We start from the raw sequence: 26,617 nt of genomic DNA on the forward strand, positions 1-26,617 counted from the left end.
TATTAGTTAACCTGTGCTCTGCAGATGGGTAAGAAGCTTTCTTTTTCTAGGTGACTTGTAGACGTGTACTTGAATTAAGAGGATGAAAAAAAAAAAAAAAACCAAACCCAATGCAAAAGCCTGGATTTGTTGCCAAAATAAAACTGCCTACATCTTATGTAGTCATCTAATTCATAAGGTCCCACCCTCCTTCCACAACTCCAGCCAAAGAGGCTGTTTTTCCTTCCCTCACAGTATCTTCTGGAACCCAGGACTAGTTGTTAAACACTAATGTGACTTATGACGGCTGCTGGAAAAGTGAAAGCAATCTCATTGTGTTGCATGAGTTCAACCAAAATGACTAACAAATTTCAACATTTAGAATACCCACTAGGACAAGTATTTACTGCTCGGTGAGTAAGTTTATTTTAAGAATCTTAATCCAAAATGACTCTGCTGGTGGTAATGCTGTGAACATTGCCTATATTTCAGACAAACTGATTTTTCCCCCCGATGTTAAAAATTACAGTTGTAAATAGGCACACTGCCTAAAAATTCTAAAATTGTGTACACACTTTTTTAAATGTCAAAAGCACTCAAAGAGCCTCAAAGTTGTTGACGTTTGGTGTCATTCTAACACTAATTTTATTAGTTGGAAGTATTTTTTTCCCAAATGTTCTTCTGAGAAGCGTAGAATAACTGCTGTAAGCCCAGAGCACTGAACTATTAACTGTTAACAGCGGAGGAGTTTTCAGGTTCCAATATTTTAGTTCATGCTTAGATGTAAGTATTTTGCTCATACCTCTCCCTCTTGCAAATATGTAAGCCAAGAAAGTTAATAATTTTGATGTGAATTAAAAACTTCTGAATGTCTTCATATATAGAGCACAGACGCGGGAAACATTACTAGAACTAGCAAACCACTAGGAGGATAAAAAGTGTAAAAGTAAAAAAAAGAAAAAAAAAAGAATGATTACAGCACTAAGAATGGTTTATTTTAATGGAGCTAGTTCAGCATTTCCATTTTCGGTATTTATGGTACAGTTCCTCCAACATGTTTTCTTTTTTTTTTTTTTTGAAAGGTCACGTCAGGAAGACTTTGGCTGAAGAAACTTAGAACAGACAAGAGATGATGCAAAAGAAAAATAAAACTATCCCATGGAATTGTCATTCTAGAACTTTCTGTATGCCAGGGAGTGAGACCATAATGTTTGGGGCTAGGTACATTTGGATAAAGCCTTGGGTTCTCAGGACTTCCGCAAAACACAGTAGGGGCAAAAGACCAGCAGGGGCTTCTAATTAGAAGACTTACACGGCATGTACGGAATCTTACTTTCTTTACAGTGTGTAGCTCTTTGCCTGCAGACGGATGTCCCAGTTATAACTTCTGGGTGATTTTTATGCAAGTCTGCTTTGCAGGACTAGTCTTCTAAGGTGTTTTCCTGGGCCAAGGAAAATCCTGAGCGTCAAAAGAAGATAAATACGTATGTACCCACTGCATATGAATTTGTCTCACAGGCTGCTAACACACAAAATTCCTTGCAGGCGCAGAGAATCTAGAAAAGCCTGCGACTTCAGCACGGCTCTCTCAAATGTGAAGGAAGCAAGCTCTCGGCTGCTTTTCGATTCTCGTAGGAGATGTAAAGGTGTAATTTCTGCAGTGAGTAATGGTACAAATAAAATTATGTTTATTATTACTTTATTCATGACATTTAATTATAGAGGGAGATAGCTAGTCAGATAACAAAACAGCCATAAACAAGGGAAAGGCCCCTTTGCTCTTTTTAAATCGATGCTCTCAAACAATTGGGAAGAGCATTAATAGAATGCCCGGCGAAAGAGAGACTCCACAGTCCTAAGTGTTCACTTGGGGTTCGTCAAATAATGGACCACTGGCCTATTTTTCAAGCCATTTCTCTGCAGTAACTTGACATTTGATAGGATTACCTCTGGATTTTGGTCTGAGTCTCTGCTGTGCCTGAGAAGACTGTCATCTTTTGATTTAAAGATAACAGAGCCGATCACGTGAAAAGGTTCTGTAGACTCAGCCTGTGACTCATAACCAAATATCAAGAAAGATTTTGTCTACGGTTTGCTTTCTTACCTCACTGTTGTAACTGAAATGATCAAATGACTAGTTTCCATTATAAACAGCATCTATTCATTTTATTAAAAAAAGGCTGGCATTCTTCAGAGATGAAATATAAGAGTATCATAAAACTCAGAGGCAATTCTTTTCCCCTGAAGACTCAGAACATTTGCTGATTTTAATTTCAATTCCAAAGTTTCACCAAAAAGGATGAATCAATTTTGCTTAAGCAGAATACCGGACAATTAAAAGAAAAACCTGAACAGGTCAAACATAGATAAAACTGAATTAGGAGGCAATGGAATTATACACAGGAGAACAAACAAAACACACCTAAACACTGGCAATGCAACTGACCGTTCAAACTATAGTTAATAAGTTCCCAAACATGCAAGTTTGAATTTCAAAATTAAGCTTCCCAATTGCCAGTTTCAAAAAATGTAATGAGTTTAGAGTAGCCTTTTTATTATGCATGGTTTTATGTCTTCAGGTTTCAAAATTACCTAGCATGCATGTTCACCTTTGCTAAAATTTCCGGGCTGTTTTCATTTCTATTTAAAAAAGGCTAAACAGTAAGATGTGCCTCTGCTTTGCATTCTAATTGCATGTAACTGATTTGCACAGCAGAACAAAAAACTCACTTTCAGATTAATAATAGTGCACCAAGAAATAATTATTGTTCTACCAGAAAAAAAATATTTTCCCCACATCCTTCTCCCCTCATTTATGGCAACTGTTTTCTAGGTTTCCCTCAGGTTGATCTCTTTTATAGACCACCATGCATTGCTCTTTAGGGACTAAAATAATGCAAATGGAAACAAGGAACATACAACTGTTTTGACTACATTCTTCTGCTTGCAACATAACACTTGCCTTTTATTATTTTATCTTCAACAATCAAGGGGTGACTAAATGGTTGCAGGTGGTGATGAAAATAAAAGCCATCCATCATTATTTATTAGGCATGAAAAAGATACACAATAATGTAATTTAATCTCAGAGCAATTATTTCCACATATTGATAATACAATGTGAAAACTGTCATGAATTCTAATATGATATTTTGGCTTTATTGGTGCACCACGGCCAGCATGACAAATAATGAAATTGCATCAAAAAGAAAAAAAAGGTAATTGTGTGCCTATGTCAGTATCATGGGGGGAAAACATATCACCAAATTTTTAAAGCTTCTTCATTATAACTTGAACAAGTCAAAAGTTTGAAGTGGAAAAAAGGCACGCTTTCAGTTTTTGCTATTTAAAACACAATCTATTACATTCACACCACAATCTATAATCTGAATAAACATCGACTATGTAAGTGTTTTATGACATAAAAGTTTTGAAGACCAGCCAGTCTGCTAAAATATTTGCAAGAAGTATATATACACCATAGGGTCAAATTTCTAACATGTTCTTTGGTTCACTGTAGTCTGGTAAAAATCTGCAGATGAAAACTCTGTGATCTCTACTTTGGGTAGCATACACGTGGCTATTAAATGTAGCAAAGAACGTACCTTTTAGCCAAATAAAGCAAGAAATGGTTGAAAATAAACATCTTTGGTAGGAAAAATCCTGACTGATGAAATGCTTGGTCAAAAAAAAGTGAAAGCTAGTTTTTCGTTATGTTAAATGATTCCTATTTTCACTGGTTTGTTGAATTCTATCTCCAAATAGGACTTGGAAGGTGAAAATAGGACAAAAAAGAAACAAACTAGCATTTCATCTTCGTAAATGGGAACGCAAAGCATCTTACGACATTTATTTCAATAGATTTTTGTTTCTGCCAGAAGAGTGATCATGATTAGAGATGGTTTTTAAAGTGACTGTTCATTATACAGTGTACACACACACACACATACACACACACACACACACACACACACACACACACACAGATACATTCGTTCTATAGCACATAGACACAGCATTCTCTATACTTTCTCAGAGACTAATTTATTCATAGTTCACATATAGATCAGAAGTGGAATATAAGCTTATTGAATAAGATAAATGACCTCCTCTTAGAAAAATACCTTTCAGAATTATTCAGGAAGGAGAATATTTTAGACTTGGATTGAGTGATGGACAAGATGTGGAAGAAAAAGTGTCTCTGAGTGATCACAGCACTGTGACCATTCTGGGCTGGGAGAGAAAATTTATATATCATGTGGTTACTCAATTTTATAAAGGGAACCTAAGAACAAGTGTAGGCACTGGGTAGGAAAAACAAATGAAAGGAATAATTTAAAAAGTCAATAAGCCACAGGAAATCTGGAGACTGTTTCAAAACACCTTATTGGAAGCCTAGCAAAAGTATGTGCCAGAGATCAAAGGGACACTTGGAAATGTGGCCCAAGTAAGGAAACCAGGGAGATCCACAAACTATGGCAGGTCAGGTGTGAACAAGAATGCAGGCGAGCCAAAAGAGAATTCAAAAGTCCCTTGCAAGTGACTCCAAAGCTAATAAAAATGTTCTTCAAAATAGATCCATGGCAGAAAACCAAGTAGAGAACTAATGGGCTGATCAAGTGACCCACTCTGGGCAAAAGAGATATTCTTCTTGAAGGATGGAAACCCTTGTGACTTTACTAAAGATGATTCATTCATTCATACCTTCACATTAATTCACTCATTCAATTATCCATCCATCCATCCATCTGATCATCTACTTATTAAAAGAAATACAGAATGCCTACCATGAACCAGACTTTGGGTTCAGTACTGGAATAGAGAATGGCATAAGCCAATCATTCATTTATTCTTTCTTTTCACTCATTCAGTCATCAATTCATCCACCCAACATGTGTTTGCTTACCTATTCATTCCACCAAAAAAATTACAGAATGTGTATCATGAGACAGACCCTAGGTTAAACACTTGGAATATATTAATACATAAAACATTCATTCAGTCAGTCCACAAATATGTGAGAGTCTACCTTGTGCCAAGGCCTGGTCTAATCCTTTGAGATAGATCAGTGAAGAGCAGAGATAACAGCCCTGCTCGAATCAACTTTCTTTTCCAGCAGAGAGTAGCAGCGGAGGTAGGCAACCTATACGACAAGCAATTAATCACAAAATCAAAAGCAATTATCTAGTATGATAGGTATTATGAAGGACTAGTCCAGGCAGCTCTGAGTGCCTGACATGGGTCCCTGTCTGAGGTAGAAAACAGTACCCTATTAACAGACCTAAAGGAATAAAGCAGGGAGAGTAGCACGAGGTGAAGACGAGGAGAGGGCACAAAGATCACATTATTTAAGAAATGAAGAATACTAGACTTCATCTTAAGAGCAAGGGAGGCAGCTGAAGCCTTTTAGCAAGAGTGATCTACTTACAAAGTCTGACACGCTTCTGTTCAAAATCCAGCAATGGTCCCCTACTTCACCAGGAGTGAAAGTTGAAGTCCATACAACGACCTGCAAGACCCTCTATATTCTGTCCTCTGTCAGCCCCTGACTTAAGTTTTTCACCACCCTCCCCTACTCAGTCTACTCCAGCTACACTGGGCTCCTTGTGCCCACTGGCTATTTCCTCCCCCTGTCCACTCCAAATGGATGCACCCTTACCTTCGTCAAGCCCTTGCTCAAATTTCCCCTTGTCTGTGGGGCATCACCTGAGGACCAGACTTAATACTGTGACTTCCCTGCCATCTTTACTCTTACCCTGTTTTGCATCCCACCCCCCTTGTAGCATTCATTGCCTTCTGATGTACAGTACACTTTATTTATTTGTTATGTTTTACATACAGTTAACCCTTTGTATCCTTGGGTTCTGCATCTGTGGATTCAACCAACTGCAGATTGAAAATATTTGGGAAAAAAAGTCGAGAAAGTTCTGAAAAGCAAAACTTGAATTTGCCAGCAACTAGTTACACATAGTATTTACAACTATTTACACAGCAATTTACATTGTATTTATAACTATTTACATAGAATTAGGTATTACAAGTTAACCTAGAGACGACTTAAAGTATACAGAAGGATGTGCCTAGGTTATATGCAAAGGCTACACCATTTCATGTAAGGGACTTGAGCATCCGTGGATTTTGGAATCTGCAGGGGCTCCTGGATACAATCCGCCCCAGATACTGAGGGACAACTATGCAGACCTACCTCGTTCTCATTTTACTGTGCCTTGTTTCATTGCACTTCACAGATTGTAAAAAAAAAAAAAAAAAAAAAAAAAAGCAAATTGAAGGTTTGTGGCAACCCTGTGTCAAGCAAGTCTATCTGCATCATTTTTCCAAAAGCATTATTTTAAAATTAAGGTACGTACATTGTTTTTTAAGACATAATGCTATTGCACACAATAGACTACAATATAGTGTAAACATAACATTTGTACACACTGGGAAACAAACAAATTCGTATGACTCACTTTATTGTGGTATTCCCATTATTGCAGTGGTCTGGAACCAAAACTGCAATATGTCTGAGGTCTGCCAGTATTGTCTATATCCCCCCAGGAGAATGTTTTCTTCATGAAGCAGGAGTTTTTGTCTTTTGTTCACATTGATCCTAGTCAACTAAAAACTAAATTAGTGCCTGGGATACACAACTCAATAATCATTTGCTGAATAGATAAATTAACGAATGTGCTGGATAACATGATCATATTAGCGTGTTAATAAAATTCCTCTGGTTGAAGCTTGAAGAATAAGTTGGGAAGAGTTAAGTGTAGATGTAGAAAACCAAGAGGCTGTTTTGAGGGTCTAATAAAAAAACAATGGCAACTCAGGCTAGGGTGAAGATGCTAGAAGTAGAGAAAAGTAAACTAGTTTAGGGGATTTTTTAGCAGAATCATCAGGGCCTGCTTACGGTAGTGTGCTGGAGTAGGCATGGACTGGTTTACAAGAGCTGATAATTAAACTTTAAGGAATTTTGTTAGTTGGTTGTTAAGCACAGACGTTATTAAAAATTAAATTATATAAACTGGCAATTAATTATATTAAAACACAGTTAATAAATATTCAGAAGTAATTAATTCCTGATTATTTTACTATTACCTATGCTCTTGAGGCTATTTATGTCTATTGTGCTTCTATGGGAAGTATCTGATGGTGTGTTACTGTGCAAATTTTTTCAACTCCACATTCAATTAGGTCACACTGGTAGCGTGAAATCAGTCAGAGAGGGAGTATTTATTCCTTGGTAATTGTCAAAGGCTATAAATCAGAGCTTGCTTTATTATCTTGTTGATTTTGTAGACTTAAGAAAGTGATGCAGAAAACGTTAATAATACCCATTAATTTTAAAAGTATGTCATGTCTGCAGATATTTCACTGTTAATATCACACAAAATTGAAGAAATATTTCTCCAGGATGTGAAAACAATTATATGATTCAGTAAAGAAGTCATTCACATCATTGATAAAAGAATGAAATTCTGACATACAGCTATGTTGTTTCACTCTTGTCTTACTCTTTAATGTAAAGCAAACTATCAACCAACATACATATCAGATATAGTCGCTTGTTAGTTGCAACCATAAGTTGGCTATGGACCCAAGAGTTTTTCAGAAAACAAAATATTTTATGAGAATCAATTGTCTATATGAAATTTACAAAGAGTATTGTATATTTTATTATCATTGTAAACTGTGTAACACATTCTTTTTTAACTTTTTTTTTTTTTGGCCGTGCCACACAGCATGTGGGATCCTAGTTCCCCAATCGAACCTGTTCCCCCTGCAGTGGAAGCATGGAGTCCTAACCACTGGACCACCAGGGAAGTCCCAACACATTCTTTATACTAATAATATCTATGATAAATTTAAATAGATACATCTACATTTTCTTTCTGGAGAACTAGGTTGTTAAATAGCATACTGCTGGGTACATATGGGTCAAAGAGACCCTTATATACCCAGAGAGAAAGAATCATCAAAAATGCTGCAAGTTTCTATCTTGTTTAACTGCCTAAATGGTGATACCCATACCTTTACACAGGGAACATTAGAAAAGGACTAAGTTTGATGGATTGGGATAGGGAAGGCAGTGTTATGGATTAGGTGGGGTGATACTGAGTTTGAAGAGATAGATAGCAGCAACATGGATAGACCTCGAGATGATCATACTAAGTGAAGCAAGTCAGACAAAAAAAGACAAATATCATATGATATCACTTCTATGTGGAATCTAATAAAAGCTATGAATGAACTTATTTATAAAACAGAAACAGATTCACAGACATAGAAAACAAACTTATGGTTATCAAAGGGGAAAGGTGTGGGGGAGGGATAAATTAGGAGGTTGGGATTAACAGATACAAACTACAATATATAAAATAGATAAACAACAAGGTCCCACTGTATAGCACAGGGAACTATATCCAATATCTTGTAATAAACTATAATGGAAAAGAACCTGAAAATAATATATATATATATGTATATATTATACCACTGAATCACTTTACTGTACATCAGAAACTAACACAACATTGTAAATCAACTATACTTCAATTAAAAATTTTTTTTTAAAAAGGGACACACAGACTACATGGTCAGGTGGCTAGTTGTATCCAAAGCTCTGGAGCTCAGAAAATAACTTTAAGCTGGAGCCATCATTTGGGTGATATTTGTGAAGGTCAATTAATCAAAGACTTGAGAGTGGATGAAGCTATTTTGAGTGTTTCTTCCAAATGAACTTCCAAAGCAGAGTTTGGAGGTATTTAACTGAAGTGGTAAATGAGAATGTTCTAGTCCTGACAGGCAAATTAATAGTACACACATCATCAGGGCTAAACAATACCCTCCAAGAATATTAGAGGTTTCCATCAGGGAAATACAGTTCCATGACCAAAGACATGTCCTCCTTTATTAGAGATGGATGTCTTAGTTAAATAGGTAGTATCAAAAATATAGATCCCCGTTGGGAGCCTGTGGTAAGTAGAAGATTGCAGAAGGCGCCATGTGTAAGTAGACATGAATTATTTACTTATTAGTTACCAATGATTTTGAGTACGGTGAGTAGGATTGGTTACTTACTAAATGATATGAAATGTGGAAGCCAGATCCTCAAAAATAAGATCTTTATTTTAGAGCTTTATATTACCTTTAAAAAAAAGAATTATGGACTTCCACTTCTGGAAAGACATGGTTTTCCCCAATTTTCTCACTTAAGTACACCTAAAAGCCCTGGAATAGTATATGTAATGTATAAGTTACACCTCTAAAAGACAGAGAAAAGAAGGCAGACCAGCTAGGGGATCATAGTACTCAAGGAACAAGGTAGAGGTCAGTTTTCTGTGTTTTCTCTTTGCCTCATATATCTCAGACCTGGAGCTGAAGAAGCCAGCAATCCAGAAACACTAATCTGTACAGACCAAAGGAAAAACAAAAAGACAACAACAACAAAACAAATGAAAAAACAGCAGCACTGAACAAAAGCCTACTCTCTCTAATCAAAGAATCAAGAAAGGGACTTCCCTGGTGGTCCAGTGGTAAAGAATCCGTCTTACAATGCAGGTGACCCGGGTTAGATACCTGGCCAGGGAACTAAGATCCCACATGCCGTGGGGCAACTAAGCCCAAGTGCCACAACTACTGAGCTCGCACGTCTCATCTAGAGCCTGTGTGCTGCAAACTACAGAGCCCATGTGCTCTGGACCCCACGCGCCACAACTACAGAGCCCATGTGCCCTGGAGCCTGCACGTCACAACTAGAGAAGAGAAAACCCGCACGCCACAACTAGAGAGAAGCCCGCGTGTTGCAAAGAAAGATCTCACATGCCTTAACGAAGATCCCACATGCTGCAACTGAGACCCGACGCAGCCAATTGATGAATCAATCAATCAATCAGGAAAGGGGCAGCCTAACAGAAAGAAAGCTTTTAGAAAATAACGACTCTACTCAGGTCAAACACAACAGAAAAAAATGTGGTTGCACTCCATCCACACCAGCAAAAACCAAGAGGGGAGCACAGACGTACACCCTTGTTGGATTGTAACAAGGCTCCCCAACACCATTACTGGGATGGTGTTAGAGAAGCTCAAGTAGAGAGCTGAGACTTTCATCCCCACCAACTGGTAATGAGACATCCCTCCCCACCTTTATCTCCAGTGGTGTCAGTGGAGACCACAAGTGGAACCTGGACTTCCATCTCTACCCAGCAATAATGTGGACCCCATCACCACCTCTGGTGTCAACAAAAGCCGAGTGGGGAGCCTGGACTTCTATCACCAGTTGGCAGTAAGGAGTCAATGCTTCCTCCCTTCTCTTGTTGGAGCCGTACAAGAAAAAGTAAGAAAAAACAGAGGTTGAAATAATATTCAGAATGTCATAACATAATACGAAAATATCTAGATTTCAAGTGAAAAATCACTGATAATACCACAAACCAGGAAGATCTAAGTCAGAATGAAAGAAGACAATAGATTCTAACACCAAGATGGCCGAGATGTTAGAATTATCGAAGATTTTAAAGGAGCCATGATAAAAATGCTTCAATGGGCAATTAAAATATGCATGAAACAAATGAAAAACATATAATGTGTTAGAAAACAAATAGAAAGTATCAGCGAAGATATAGAAGGTTATAAAAAAGAACAAAGTAGAAATTTTAGAACTAAAATATACAACTAACAACAAAATATCAGTGGATGGGGACAACAGCAGAATAGAAAGGACAGAGAAAAAATCAATGAAAGGTAACACAGAACAACAGAAATTATCACATCTGAACAACAGAAATAAAATATACTGAAAAAATTTGAGAGTCTCAGGGACCTGCTGGGACATAACAAAAGATGTAACATCTGTGTTATTGGAGTCCCAGGAGAGGAAAGAGAGAGTGAGTTAAAAGCACCTAAAAAAATAACGAATGAAACCTCCCAAATTTGCCAAGGTACATAAAACTAGAGAATCAAGAAGCTGAGTGAACCCAAATAGAATAAACATAAATAAATCTGTATTGAGACACACCCTAATTAAGCTACTAAAAACTAAAGACAAAGAAGTAATCTTGAAAGCAACTGAAAAAAACAACATCTTACCTACAGGGGAAAAACAATTCAAATGACAGAGGATCTCTCATCAGAAATCATGGAGGCCCAAAAGAAGGGACACAGTATTTTGCAGGTGCTGAAAGAAAATAAATGAAATGTAGAATCCTATGCCCAATGAAAACATTCTTTATGAATAAAGGAAAAAATCAAGACAACTTTAGATGAAGGAAAACTACAGAGTGTGTTGTCAGCAGATTTTCTTTAAAAGACTGATTAAAGGAAATTCTCTTAACAGAAAAAAAAAATGATGAAACAAGAAAACTTGGAACATTAAGAAGGAAAAAGAACATGAACTACTCATAAATACAAGAGACTTTCCTTGCGCTCTTGAATTTTCTAAGTTATGTTTGATGGTTGAAGCAAAAATTACATTATTTTTAAAACCAATTATTTGGTTCTAAATGCATGTAGAAGAAATATTTAATACAATTATATTATAAACAGAGTAGATTAAAGAGATATAAAGAGAGGTGAAGTTTCTATACATTACTCAAACTGGTAAAATGTGAACATCAGTAGACTGTGATGATTTATATATGCATAATATAGTTTCTAGAGGAACCACTTAAAAAGGTAAACAAAGAGATAAAAACACTATAGATAAAAAATATGTGAGCTGAAAAACGTTCATGTAACCCACAAGAAGGCAGGAAAAAGAAAACAGAGAAATGAAAAACAGAACAAATAGAAAAGAAAAAATAAAATGACAGACTTAAATCCTAACAGGTAAGTAATTACTTAAATGTAAATGGTTTAGCTATATGAATTAAAAGACAGAGTTAGATAAAATAACTTAAAAAAACTTACTTCAAATACAGTGATAGAATCAGATTGCAAGTAAAAGGGTGGAAATAGATACATCATGCAAACATTAATCAAAGGAAAGCAGAAATGGCTATATTAATATAAACAGACAAAATAGACTTCAGATCCAAAAATATTACCAAGAACAGAAAGAGGCATTACATTATAATGATATAAGGGCCAATTCAGCAAGAAGCTGTAAAAACCAAACAATGGAGCTACAAAATATGTGAAGCAAAAACTGAAAGAACTGAAAGGAAAATCCAAAATTTTATAGATATATAAATCCCAATTATACATGTTTATATATATATATATATATATATATATCTCCTTATTTTCACCATTGCTAGAACAACTAGAAGAAAATCAGCAAGAATAAATAAGCCCTCGACAACATCCTCCAAGGTCTAATTGATATTGTAGAACTCTGCATCAAATCCCAGCAGAATGCATACTCTTTTCAAATACCAAAATGACCATATCCTAGGCCATAAAACATCTCAACAAATTGAGAAGAAGTGAAATCATACAGAGTGTGTCTTCTGGCCACAATGAAATCAAACTAGAAATCAATAACAGAAAGATAGCAAGAAAAGCTCCAAACACTTGGAAACTAAACAACACACTTTCTAAATAATGCAGGAGTCAAAATCAAGGGAGATTAAAAAAAAAAAAAACACGTTAACTTGAACGAAAATGAAAATACAACATATCAAAATTTGTAGAAAGCAGCTAAAGCAGGATGGAGAGGGAAATTTATAGCCCTAAATGCTTAACATTAGAAAAGAGGAAAAACTCAAATCAATAACATAAGCTCTCACCTCAAGAACTTAGAAAAAGAAGAACGAAATAAGCCCAAGGCAAGGAGAAGAAAGGAAATAATAAAGAACAGAAATCAATGAATTTGAAACAGAAAATAAGAATAATATCTGCTTCATGGAAGCAATTGTTGACAAACTTACAACAAGAAAGAAAGAAAAAACTGAAAGACACTATCAATATCAGAAATAAAACAGAGGATACTACTACAGACATTGCAGACATCAAAAGTGAAAGAGAATACTACAAACAACTCTACACAAATAAATTTGACAACCTAGAAGAAAATGACTAATTCCTTGAAAAACACCAACTACCACAATGCACCAATATGAAACAGATCATTTGAATACCCCTATAACCATTAACAAAGTTGAATTCGTAATTGAGAAGCTCCTCCAAAAGAAATTTCTGGTCCCAGATGGTTTCACTGGAGAATTTACCAAATGTTTAAAGAAGAATTAATATCAATTTTAAACAATCTCGTCAGGAGAACTTCCCAATTCACTTTATAAAGCTAATATTATTCTGATAATGAAACCAAAGTCAGTGTAAAACAAAACAAAGCAAAAACTAGAGAACAATATTCTCATGAATATAGATGCAAAAATCCTTATCATATTAATAACAAACATCAATAGTATTTAGCAGTATGTAAAAAGAATTACAGAATGTGAATAGGGTTTATTCCAGGAATGTGAGAGTGATTCATTGTTTGGAAAAAATCAATGTACTCCACCATATTCACAGGCTAAAGAAGAAAATTCACATGATTACATCAATTGATACAGAAAAAGCGTTTGACAATTTCAACACCCATTCATGATACAAACTCTCAGAAAAATTGGAATAGAGATCTTCCCCAACTTGATAAACAGCACTTACAAAAAACCTTAAGCTAACACCACACTTAACAGTGAAAGGCTGACCTCTTTGCCCTAAGACTAAGACCGGAAAGAAGACAAGGATGACTGCTCTTGTTACTTCTGTTCAGCATTGTACTGGAGCTTCTAGTCAGGGTAATTATGTTCTGATTTTTGACAAACGTACAAGAACAATCCAATGGAGGAAAGAGAGGCTTCTCAATAAGTGGTGCTGGAGCAAGTAGACATCAATAAGTGAGAAAAATGATTTCTTAAACTCTAGCAGTGTCTTGCCAAACCTTCACATTCTGTGTCCTTCACATGGTTATATATGCCTTTCAAAATCCTGTATTAAATCCCTTCCTACTTGAAATACCTAGAGTGGTTTCTGTTTTCCTGACTAAATCTTGACTAATAAGGAGATTTTACTCCTCAGCAAATACCAATATGCTCTCCCACATTTTCTAGCTCCCTTGAAAGTATGGGCCCATGTTAGTATTCCTGGCCAATATGCTATGAGAATTAGTGATGTTTGCAGTCTGGAGCTTTTAAGTGTTATGTGTGACTTTCCAGCCACTCCCTGCTCTGAGTTAACCTTGGTTTCATTTGTTGATATGACAGTGTCATGAGACAGAAGCCACTGGATTGTATGACTCACTCCACGAATACCCTGGAGAGCTTCCCAATACACAGTGGACTTTTCTTAAGCAAGAGATAAATTTTGGTTGTGGTAAGCCACTGAAGTTTTAAGGGCTGTTTGTTACCATACCACAGTTCAGATTAGAATGACCCCTATAGAAATTAGTCCTGGAAATAAGTATTACAATATCAAAACCCTGAAATAGGAGGCACTGACTTAATATTCCTATGAAAGGAGAAAGTAAACACATTTTGTTGCTTGGGAATAGAGGATGCAATGGAATAAACAGTTAAATCTGATCCCATGGAAGAATGGGAAGCTGTGCTAGGACTTCGGAAGGAGAAGCCAGCATACTTTGAAGTGAGTAGTGGTAACAGAAGACAATATTGGGATAGTCAGACAGCTACTCAAAACTTGACTTCATATACTCAAGACTATATTGCAGAGGAAGTATAAATGTGATCTTCTAAACATAGTCTAAAAGACTATGCTTCAAGAATGTTGAGTGTCTTCTCAGTAGTAAATTTGATTCTGTAGATACTGACAAACAGAAAGAGGAGGAGGAGATGTATAAAGAAACCAGTGTTACCATAGAGGAACCTTGTTTTGGAGTCAAGATTTTTTTAATGTTCTCTATGTTCAGTAAATAAAATATTTTGGAAACATGGATGAACAGGAGTGCTCCATTGATATATAAGAGAGGCAGACTTGTCCTGGTATTCAGGAAGGAGATTACAAACAGGCTTGAGAAATTAGTAAAATGTCAGGTTGACTGTTCAATAAAAGATAGATGTATTAGGAGAAAAAGTAAGTCAAACATTTTTTTCTACTGAGACTTAACATATTCAGGAACCACTGACTGAGAAGATATGAAATATCTCAGAATTGAAAGGAACTCAGTATTTTAGATAAAAGAGGCAAAATTCTAAATTACTAATAGAGAAAATCATTAAGATAAAATATATTTAATAGCTGAAAATGAATAGATATAATTTTTTAGCTATTTCCCAATAAAGTAAGCCCCAAATAAGGGCTATTTAAAGTAACATTTACAAATATGAAAAATCTAGAATTTTATTTGACCCATATTAAACAAGCCCCAAATAATCTGTTGTAAATTCAAATGTATTTAAAGCACTCTTGGACAAAATTAACAGAATTATCATCCACATTGAAGGATGTAATAATCTTTTGCTAATCATACCATACTTGAAAGTGTATATGTCCAAATTCACGATAGTGGCAAGTTGAAAGTGAATTTTGATTCAAGCAAGGAAGGACTTTCTAATGATTGTTACTACCTAATAACATAGTTTTTAAATACTCACTCCTCCAATGGGGGATCCATTTACCCCTCCAAATCTTAAAACTATGTAAAACAGATACAAACAGAGCTGCCCTACTTAAATCAACCTACTAGCAACTGTAATCTCACTCACTGCCTTCCCTTTTTTAACAGCTTTACTGGGGTATAACTAACAAATACAACTGTAAGTTACTTAAAGTGATGATTTGATATATGTATACACTGTGAAAGGATTCCCCCATCAAGTTAATTAACACATCCATCACCTCATGTATTTACCTTTCCTTTTTTTTCTTTCTTTTTAAAATTTATTTATTTTTGGGGAGAACATTTAAGTTCTACTTCCTAGCAAATTTCAATTATTCAATTCAATTACAATCACCATGGTATATATTAGATCTTTGGACCTTATTCATCTTATAACTGAAAGTTTGTACGCTTTTATCAACCTTTTGAAAGAAATTGCTCTAACATATAGAGTTAAATTTAAGACCAACCCCTCCTTTTGTTCTCTGTATCCCGTATCCTCTTGCCCTCTCAATGATGCTGGTCCTACAATCATGCTCTTTCTTTCCGACACCACTGATTTCTTCCTTCCCTTTGGTTTTGGTTTGTTTACACCAACAAACAAATATGTTCCAGTGTCAACCTTCTTAATCCACATTCCTTATCCTCAAATTTCCCTCCATCTACAACCCTACCGCTCTACTGTCTTCAAAGGAAACTTCTTAGGAGATATTTATAGCTGCTCTTTCTCTTGTCCCAAGTTTTTCTTTCGTTTTTAAAAATCCATCCACGTTGGGCTCTTTCCAAGGTGACCATGACCGTCACATGGAGAAATCCAGTGGTCAGTTTTCTGTCCTCTTTTTAGTTCAGTTCTCAAGCATCATTTGAAAGGGTGCTTCCTTCCTTCCTGCTTGAAGCATTCTCTCCCATTGGTGTTTTTAAAGCAAAGTTCACTTGATTTTCTGTGCTCACTGACTTCTTTTCAGGCTTATTTGTTCCTCCTCATCAGTTCATTTAATCTGTAATTGTTGAAATGCCCCATGGTTCAGTCCTAAGCTTCAACTCTGCTCTATCTACACTCTCTTCTAGATGATCGCATACGGTTCCAAGGCATTAATTATAATTAATATGTTTAATGACTCTCAAATTTGTATCTCTAGCCCTGACTTCTCCAAACGCTCAACTCTGATATTTAGCTGTCTATTCAACAACTCTTTTTGGAGAGTTAATAGGAATTTCTATTTAGTGTGGGTAATCAGCACTCTCTTTTCCTTTGTCATTCTCTTCCTCCCCCTGGTTGTTCCCATTTCAGTAAGTACAATCCTTCCCCTACTCAGTGAGTGAAAATCTAGTAGTGATACTTGATTCCTTCTTTCATCTCAGCTCTCACAACCAACCACTAACAAGTTCTCTCAGCTTTTCCTCCAAAATACATCCCAATGAAATCTAGTTCTTTCCAAATCCTGTGCAAATACTCTCATCTGTAGTCTGGATGATCCAACAATTTCCCCAGCAACTGTTCAGCTAGTACTACACTCCAGCCTGTTTACAATCTCCTTCCCACACAGTTGCTGGAGTGGTAGTCAAAAAACCCTCAACATGCTTCCCACTACGCTTAGAAAAAAAATCCATACTTCTTTCATGTTGTGAAAGACTATGTTAATGGGTCCAACTGAACTTTCTGACCACGTGCTCTACCACTCCCACCTTCTTTCAGTGATCTAGTCCCACTGGCCATCTTTCTGACCCTCAAACATGCCCAACTCCATCCTTGCTTAGGGCCTTTGCACATGTGCCTCTTCCTGGCCTTAAGGGACCAGCTTCTTATCTTCCATGTTTCAGTTCAACCTCACCTCCTCAGAGAGGTATTCTCTGGCCACCATCTAAAATACTGTTCATGGACCAGGTCACACATCACACATATATTTTAATAATATATAATATGACACTGTAGAGACATATAATTACTGTGTTATATTGCCTTTATAGCACCTTCAGCATCTGAAATTTTATTTATTTTTTTAATACAAATGTCCAGGCTACTTCCTCCTTTCCAAAACTGTTTGTGGTTCCATGCTATCAATAAGGAAAGTTCAAGCTCTTTGAAACGCCATCTAAGACCTCCATGACCTGGCCTAACTGGCATTTTCTCATCTCCTGCCTGTATCTATTTATTGCCCATGAACCCCATTCTATGACATCATTCACTCTGCTCCATATCCCTCCCCCTAGATACACGGAAACACTTGCCTTCCCCTTATCTGCCAAGTGACCCTTGTCCATCTTTTAAAGACTCAGCTCAAATGCTACGCTTTAGCGTCCTCAGGAAGAGCTATTTACTGTTCATCCTGTACTCACAGAGCTGTAAGTATATGTCTTTGGTATATACAGACCCTTCTCCATCTCCCTCAAATTTCCCATTCCTAATGCATGGGAAAATGATTTATTCATCTGAGTATTCTCACCACTCACACTGATTCCTGCACAAAATAAGTTTTGTTTTGTTTTGTTTTTAAATAGGTGACACATACTTTTAATATATGTCCCTTTCCTGAATACTCTGGTTTCTCTTCTTTGGTTAGTTCTGGTTTGCCCATCTTAATTGTGACGTTTGAAGCTCAGAAAACTGTGCTTAGAATCTGTCATAAATGATTCATATCTGTATCTCTAGCCTCAGTTCCTGGCACATAGTATCACCGCAACAAATGTTTGCCATTGTACCAGAATGAACACAATACTGTAGTACGTGTGGTTGCGTTCATCACACTAGAACAGGATTTCTACCTTATCTTTCTTCTGAATTCATGTGTACAATGAGTGAAACCTTGTCACCTATAACACATATTTTATTTTAATAACATACTGTTATATTTTAGTAATATACAACATGACACTGTAAAAATTATAATTATTTGGATAGCTATCAGCCATCAACAAATGCCTATTCAGCACTCACTACGTGCTACACACTCTATTAAGCATTCAGGCCGAGAAAACAGATTGCCTTAGTCAGACTAGGCTAGGCTCTGCTGCGGCAACCAATCTCCACATTTCAGTGGTTTAACAACATGAAGATTTATCTCGTGATCATTTCACAGCCAAATTGGGTACTGAGTGGGCAGTTCTTCCTGAGATGGTGCAGGGATCCAGGCTTATTCCATCTGTTGGCTCTGACATCCTCCAAGGGCTTTGAGTCCTCTACTGGAACTCTTACATCCAACCAGTTGACAAGGGAAGAGAGAAAGCGCTAAGAATCTCGCAGAAGACAGCAGTAGTGTACGTAATTCCATCACAATCTATTGGCCAAAATTAGTTAAGCAGCCCTAAACTGACTACAAAGGAGGTTTGGAAGTGTGTTCCCAAGAAGAAGAGGATCAGTGAGAATACTGCCACACTAACAAGGACCATATCGTCCTATCTCCTGAAGGAATCATCCTATAGTAAGACATTTCAACGTGATCCCGCTATGTAACTTGAGACAATAAGTAGAAGTTTTTCTTTTCCCACTGAAAAGTATTTGCCAGAGTAATTAATGACACAGTAAAAGAAATTTCAAGAAAAATCATTAAATTGTTCAGGGAAAACTTTTAAAGAAGAGGCAGACAAACCGCCTGTGGGCGGAATCTAGCCTGCTTGTTGTTGGACAACATGCAAACTAAGAATGGTTTTTACATTAATAAATGTTTGAAAAAAATCAAAAGGATATTTCATGATGTGCGAATTGCAGGAAATTCAAGTTTCAGTGTCCATACATAAAGTTTTATTGGAAAACTACCATGTTAATTCATTTGGATGTTGTCTATGGCTGCTTTTGTGTTACAGAAGCAGAGTTGAATTGTGACAGACACCGTATGTCCTGCCAAGCCTAAAATATTAACTCTCTGGTCCTTTACCAAAAAAGTTTGCCAATCCGTGTTTAAACGCATTCAAACCGCATATAATTTAGTGTTGAAAAATCAGTAACAAAGTTACAAATCATTCTAGTGTTTGTATTCATTTTACAGGGGTGGGTACCAAAAAACAGCTGGACCTGAAGACAGAAAAACAAAAATTCACCTAATAAACAGTCAAGATAAACAGTCAAGAGTAGGAAAAAACATGTTTTCAAACCAAAGAGATCCTGCTTAGGTAAAGAGGATTATTTACTTGTAGTTTACTAGAAGAGACAAAGGTAAGATCTCTTTTCATGTGTAAACAGATGCTTCTATGCTTAGGTTATTTATTCTCAAACTTACAGCCAGGTGGTCCTCACTGCCAAAAGCAAAGCCTCTTATTCACTTGGTACTCCAGCTCCTGGCTTCAAAATTTCTTGACAAAGAGCCGTACTGGAGGTCATAAGTTAGAACTCCACCACTTACTAAAATGAATAACTCAGTGTCAGACACAGTGATAAAAAATGCTGGTGAACTACAAACAGCTCAACAAACAAAGTAGGTTTCCAAAGAACATCTAGTAGATATTCTAGTTCAATTCCACCATATTTACAGTGTAAGCCTTTAGAGAAAGTGTCCAGAGTAAACTATTTCTTCTCAAGATATTTTGCAATTCAGAATTCCCTAGTTCACATTGGCAATATTCAATGGATTGTCTAAAGTATTCAAATGAGAATGTGATCAACAAAGCCACACCGACTTTTTCTTTTGAGGAAGCTCCAACTATATTATGGAGATGGATGCAAACTTGCGACCCAGGGAAAATTCCCTACCTGATCTGCACTGAATTGTTCCCTTTGAACTCTGCTTTGGAATTTCAACAAATGCTTGTCATGAGTTTGATTATTTTCTCATTCATAACTAGTAATATATAAATATTTCTCTATATAACTATGAATATATATAGTCATATATTTCTATGAGTTCAACTTGCCTTGTTAGTGGAAACCAAACCCATCACTCTAATTTTAATAAAAGTAGTAAAGATAAGTCTTTTGCTCATTTCTGTACCATTGCTGCCTCCAATTACTATTGCAAAGTCCTCATGTCCAAATAGAACCCTGAATGAATTCTTGCTATGACAAGTTCATCTAGTCTAGTGAATAAGCCAAGTAACGAGCATCAGGGATCAGGAAACTCAAGCTAAATTTCTATTTCTCTTCATAACATTAAGTAAATCTTTAAATTTACTTTTAAGTCTTGTACCTCCTGGTATTGATGTCTCATGGCCCAGATGGATGAGGGATAGTTCGCTTATTTTGTTTTCATTTTTGGATTGGACACTTCTGATGGAAGAGAGATAGAATTGATTTTTTTATTCAAAAGGAAGCCCCAATTTTAGATCTCTTAGGGCAAAACCAGGTTTGCTAAAGTTTCTATTGAGGGACCATAGTTATAGCTGTTCAGGATTTTGTTTTTATGTATATAAAGTATACTTTTAAATTTTTTAAATTTTTATTTTTTTTATTGAAGTATAGTTGATATCTAATGTTTCAGGTATACAGCAAGGTGACCCAGTTATATGTGTGTGTGTGTGTGTGTGTGTGTATTCTTTTTCAGAATCTTTTCCATTATAGGTTATGACAAGATATTGAATATATTTTCTTGTGCTATACAGTAGATCCTCATTGTTTATCTATTTTATACATAGTAGTGTGTATCTGTTAGTCCCCAATTCCCAATTTAAAGTATTCTTAAATGATGAGACTATTGGAGATATATTTGGGAAAACTGTAATATTTATTATTTGTTGCCCATCATGACCAAATCTGTCAGAAGGAAAACTCATATTACTGAAGTCTGGGAGATTTAATGTATTTTAGGATTTTTATTTTGACTCTCTCTGCTGATTCATTTTAAAGTGTATTTCACTTCCCAGTCATCTACTTATTCCCAATAATGTACGTACAATATCAACTGTTATTAAACGTGAACAGAAATGAGCAATTCTTATTTTTATTAATAACGTAATTACATTTGGGACAAATACTTGTTTGATAGAAAAGTTGATGGATTTGGCATCTTAATTTTGAGAAATGGATGGAAGACTACAAATTCATGAGAGCTTATGGTTTAAACAAAAAAAAAAAAAAAAAAAAGAAGAAGAAGAAAATAACCTAAAATTTCTCTTGGATGTAACCACAAAATATCTTGAAATTTTACAAAATTCAAAGGTAAAATACGGGAAATGCTGGCAAATTGTTCAGAGTAGCTGAAATTATGCATTATAAATATTTGTGTGCGTGTGTGAAATAACTGACATTTTGTGAGGATCAAAATTGCCACAGAAATTTGGCCAAGTCAGCATCAAGTGATTTCACACAATTATTGAACTTTTCTCTGTTGGAGATGTTCCCGGCCAAATCCTTCATTTTTGGAAATTTCCTGGAGCTCCCTCGTCTGCCACAGAATAGCACTGAACGTTTCTCATCCAACAAATGAGCAAGACATTAGTGGCTCCCTTTAGTTTTTAGCTAAGCCTTTATCTTTTACCTCAGGAGAAGCTCCTTAGTTTTTCCTTCTGCTCTTGATTTTTGCCTGCTTGAGCAGCTTTCCAGAGAGGCCTCCAGGATTGACCCTTCTCACCCATCTGCTTGGCTAATTCTGCATCTCAAACTCTAGAGCAGCACCTTCCAACAAAGCCTTCAGGATGATGCAAATGTTCCACATCTGCATTGTCCAATATGGTAGCCACCAGCTATAGGAGGCTCTCAAGCACTTAAAATGCTAGTGCACTGGAGAACTAAAATTTTGAATTTATTTAATTTTAATCACTTTTAATTTAAATAATCACATGTCTCTGCATTGGAAAGCACAGCACTACATGGTCTCTTTCTGTACAGACTTTGCAACCCTTTTAAAAACTGGATTATAAATTTCATGAATACAGGTCCATGCCATGTCTGTTTTGTGCACTGTTGCATCAATAACACATAATACTGTGTTTGGCACATAGTAGAATCTAAAATGTTTTTCTTAAATGTATGATTGACTGCATGAATGAATATAGGAACTTTAGGGACAAAGGTAAAATTCAAATGGGGAAGAAAAAATGGTCTATATGTGCCCTTTAATCTTAGCATATATTAAATCAATTCTTTTTTAAAGATGATCTCTTTAAGGTAATATTGTCCATTCACCAAACTGTGGAACACAAAGAAGTGATAAATTTCTCATTGTGGGTTATCTTCTGAGCTCTAGTCCCTTAACCTAAAGGGACTCTGTCAAATATATATGAAACTGTAGAGGAGCGTGTTTTCATGGATCAGTTTTGCTCACAGGGTTGTATCAACCAGTCGTATCAGTGACTGGCACATATTCTTCTCAATAAGTATAAATTCCTGGGAGATCAGTTATTGCACCTTTAGATTGCAGCTTTGTCAACATCTGCAAGTATGAAAGAGATAGTGGGGAACTGCAGGAGAGGCACAAAGCATGGTTTTCACGCATTAGTTCATTTAGCTCCATATTGCTACTTTCTACCACGTGCTTCACTACTTATGGCCAACCATGACCAAATGTCAAACAACACAACAATAAATACAGAGTTACACCTCACACTGGTCAGAATGACCATTGTTAAAAAGTCCACAAAAAATGCTGGAGAGGGTGTGGAGAAAAGGGAACCCCCTACACTACTGGTGGGAGTGTAACTTGGTACAACCACTATGGAAAACAGTATGGAGGTTCCAAAGCTACCATATGATCCAGCAATCCCACTGCTGGGCATATTTCCAGGGAAAACCATAATGTGAAAAGATACATGCACCCCAATGTTCGCTGCAGCACTATCTACAATAGCTAAGACATGGTAGCAACCTAATATACATCGACAGATGAATGGATAAAGAAGATGTAGTACATATATACAATGGAATGTTACTCAGTCATAAAAAAGAATGACATAATGCCATTTGCAGCAACATGGATGGACCTAGAGATTATCATACTAAGTGAAGTTACTCATAAAGAGAAAGACAAATACCATACGATATCACATATGTGGAATCTAAAATATGACGCAAATGAACTTAGCTACAAAACAGAAACAGACTCACAGACATGGAGAACAGACTTGTGGTTGCCAAGGGAGAGGGGTGGTGGGGGAGGGATGGATTGGGAGTGTGGGATTAGCAGATGCAAACTAGTATATAGAGAATGGATAAACAACAAGGGCCCGCTGTACAGCACAGGGAACTATATTCAATATCCTGTGATAAACCACAATGGAAAAGAATATGAAAAAGAATGTGTGTGTGTATATATATATATATGTATAACTGAATCACTAATTCACGGTACAGTAGAAATTAACACAACATTGTAAATCAACTCTACTTCAATAAAATAAATTAAAAAAATACAAAGTGAGCTCTCAGGCTGTAGAGTTCTACTTTGTTATGGGATAGGACAACAGTATACAACCCAACAAAGTTGTATTTAGTACATAAGTCACATCCCAGATGAGACAAAAGAGATCACTTCCTATGCAATAAAGCCAAACAATTTTTAAAAGATAAGTGGCTCACACCAACCTTTTTGGCAAGAGCTCATGTAAAGTAAAACAGTACTTAAAATTAAAGCCAACTTGCAGGCAGAATCAGAGGTGCACTTGGAAGAAAACAAACTCACTTGTTGAAAGTTTCTTAATATGTAATGGACCATCTAAACATAGACCAGTTCAATGAATGACGATGCCGGATTACTGAAAATCTGAATCAAAGAAAACTATAGGCAAACATAATAAATAAATATTTCTGACCATCACTCAAATTAACTGTGAACAAATAGTAACCAACGTGGCAATCTAGCAACAATAAAAAAAGTTTATTATCAGCATGTACAAAATGCAACAAATCATAATAACTACTTATTTTAGAGTCAATCTTTTCATCTTTAATTTTGCTTAAACTATGTATGCAACAAGTTTCACAACACCTAAAGCATGATAGTGGAAAGATCAGTGGGGTGCTAGATTCTAGAACCGTGTGGCACTGGTCAAATCATTTCCCTGCTTGAGTTTAAATAGTGTGAGCACAATAATGGCAGTTATGATCTATGATTGCTTAGCAAGCTCAAGGCACTCTACATTATCTCACACTATCGTCTCTGAAGTGTCACAGTTATCCCCATTTTGCTGGTGGGGAAACTGGAGCTTAGAGAGATTAAGTAACCAGCACAAGGACACAGCTAGAAAGTAGCAAACCCTGGCAGTCTGAATCCAGAGCATTATGTGACAGAGACCATTAATATCTGTTTGTTCTGTTTTACTTACTAACAAAGCCCCCTATATTATTGGAGGCAGCAATGGGTCTAATGAAAGGACATCTGCCAGTCTCCCTTGCACATAAGTAGGGACATAAGATTATGTTCTGGCTTAGTAAGATGTAAGGTAAGTTACTGGGTGTGCCTTCTGGAAAGGTTTCTTAAAGGGGTGACGGATAGACCAAATCCTTGTTGCCTTCCCTCCTTTCTGACTGAGGGGATGCCACGGGAGCCACAGGGGTGATTAGGTAACTTTGAAGACAAAGCCATGTGCTAAATTATCAAGTAGAAAACTAGAAGATGCCTGGGTTCCTGGTGACAATGGAGCTCCCCTATTAACCCCGAAGTACCTACCTCCAGGCTTAATTTATGTGAGAGAGAAATAAACTCTCTTGTTCAAGCTTCTGTTATTTTAGGTTTTCTGTTCTACATAGTTGAACTAATCTCAACTAATACAATTATAAAGGATGTAAAAAAAGACTTGAACAAAATGAGAGATATTCAAGAACATGGATAGTTTCAATGACATAATGTTGTCAATTCTCCCCAAATCATGAAATCTTTGAACTTCAAGCAAAATCCCCACAGCTATTCATGGAATTTAACAATATGAACCTATAATTAATTTAGCTGAACAAATCAGCATGGATATGTAAGTAATTTTGAAGACAATATTGATGGTGGAGGAGAATACCATACAGGGTATGTAGAATGATTGTAAAGCTATAATAATATGGTCTTGTAAATAAGTTTTAGTGCAGGGCTATGGCATAAAACAATGGAAATAAGTAGAAGGCATCTTTATTAATATGAGGGGAAAGATGGGCTACTCAAACTATCCTGGGGGAAATGGTTACTCATAAGTAAATAATGAAGATCAAATCCCTACCTCACATCACAGCATCACAGACAAATTCCAGTTGGATCAAATACTTAAATATGGAAAGAATGATTTTTATGACCTCAGAATAGAGAAGAATTAAAAAAAAAAAACACGATAATCAAAAACCTCAGATTAGGAGATTGGTTCAAGATGGCAGAGTAGAAGGACATGCTCTCACTCCCTCTTGTGAGAACACCAGAATCAAAACTAACTGCTGAACAATCATCAACAGGAAGACACTGGAACTCAACAAAAAAAGATACCTCACATCCAAAGACAAAGGAGAAGCCACAGTGAGATGGTAGGAGGGGCACAATCACAATAAAATCAAATCCTATAACTGCTGGGTGGGTGACTCACAAACTGGAGAACACTTATACCACAGAAGTCCACCCACTGGAGTGAAGGTTCTGAGATCCACGTCAGGCTTCCCAACCTGGGGGTCTGGCAATGGGAGGAGAAATTCCTAGAGAATCAGAGTTTGAAGGTTAGCGGGATTTGATTACAGGACTTTGACAGGACTGGGGGAAACAGAGACTCCACTCTTGGAGGGCACACAAAGAATACTGTGTGCATCGGGACCCAGGGGAAGGAACAGTGACCTCATACAAGACTGAACCAGACCTACCTGCTAGTGTTGGAGGGTCTCCTGCAGAGGCGGGGGGTGGCTGTGTCTCACCATGAGGACAAGGACACTGGCAGCAGAAATTCTGGGAAGTACACCTTGGTGTGAGCCCTCCCAGAGGCTGCCATAAGCCCCACCAAAGAGCCCAGGTAGGCTCCAGTGTTGGGTCACCTCAGGCCAAACAACCAACAGGGAGGGAACCCAGCCCCACCCATCAACAGTCAAGTGGATTAAAGTTTTACTAAGCTCTGCCTACCAGAGCAACACCCAGCTCCACCCACCACCAGTCCCTCCCATCAGGAAGCTTGCACAAGCCTCTTAGATAGCCTCATCCACCAGAGAGTAGACAGCAGAAGCAAGAAGAACTACAATCCTGAAGCCTGTGGAACAAA

At 36.7% G+C, this 26,617-nt stretch overlaps 1 long non-coding RNA gene across 1 annotated transcript in view; it reads right to left on the bottom strand.

The window, feature by feature from the left end:
- Window positions 1–26,617, bottom strand: part of LOC309607563 — a 736,883-nt gene that overhangs the window by 52,695 nt on the left and 657,571 nt on the right. The gene's annotated exons all lie outside the window — the stretch shown is intronic.

This window comes from Balaenoptera borealis (assembly GCF_965194805.1).
Source record: "Balaenoptera borealis genome assembly, chromosome: 12".
Lineage (NCBI taxonomy): Eukaryota > Metazoa > Chordata > Mammalia > Artiodactyla > Balaenopteridae > Balaenoptera > Balaenoptera borealis.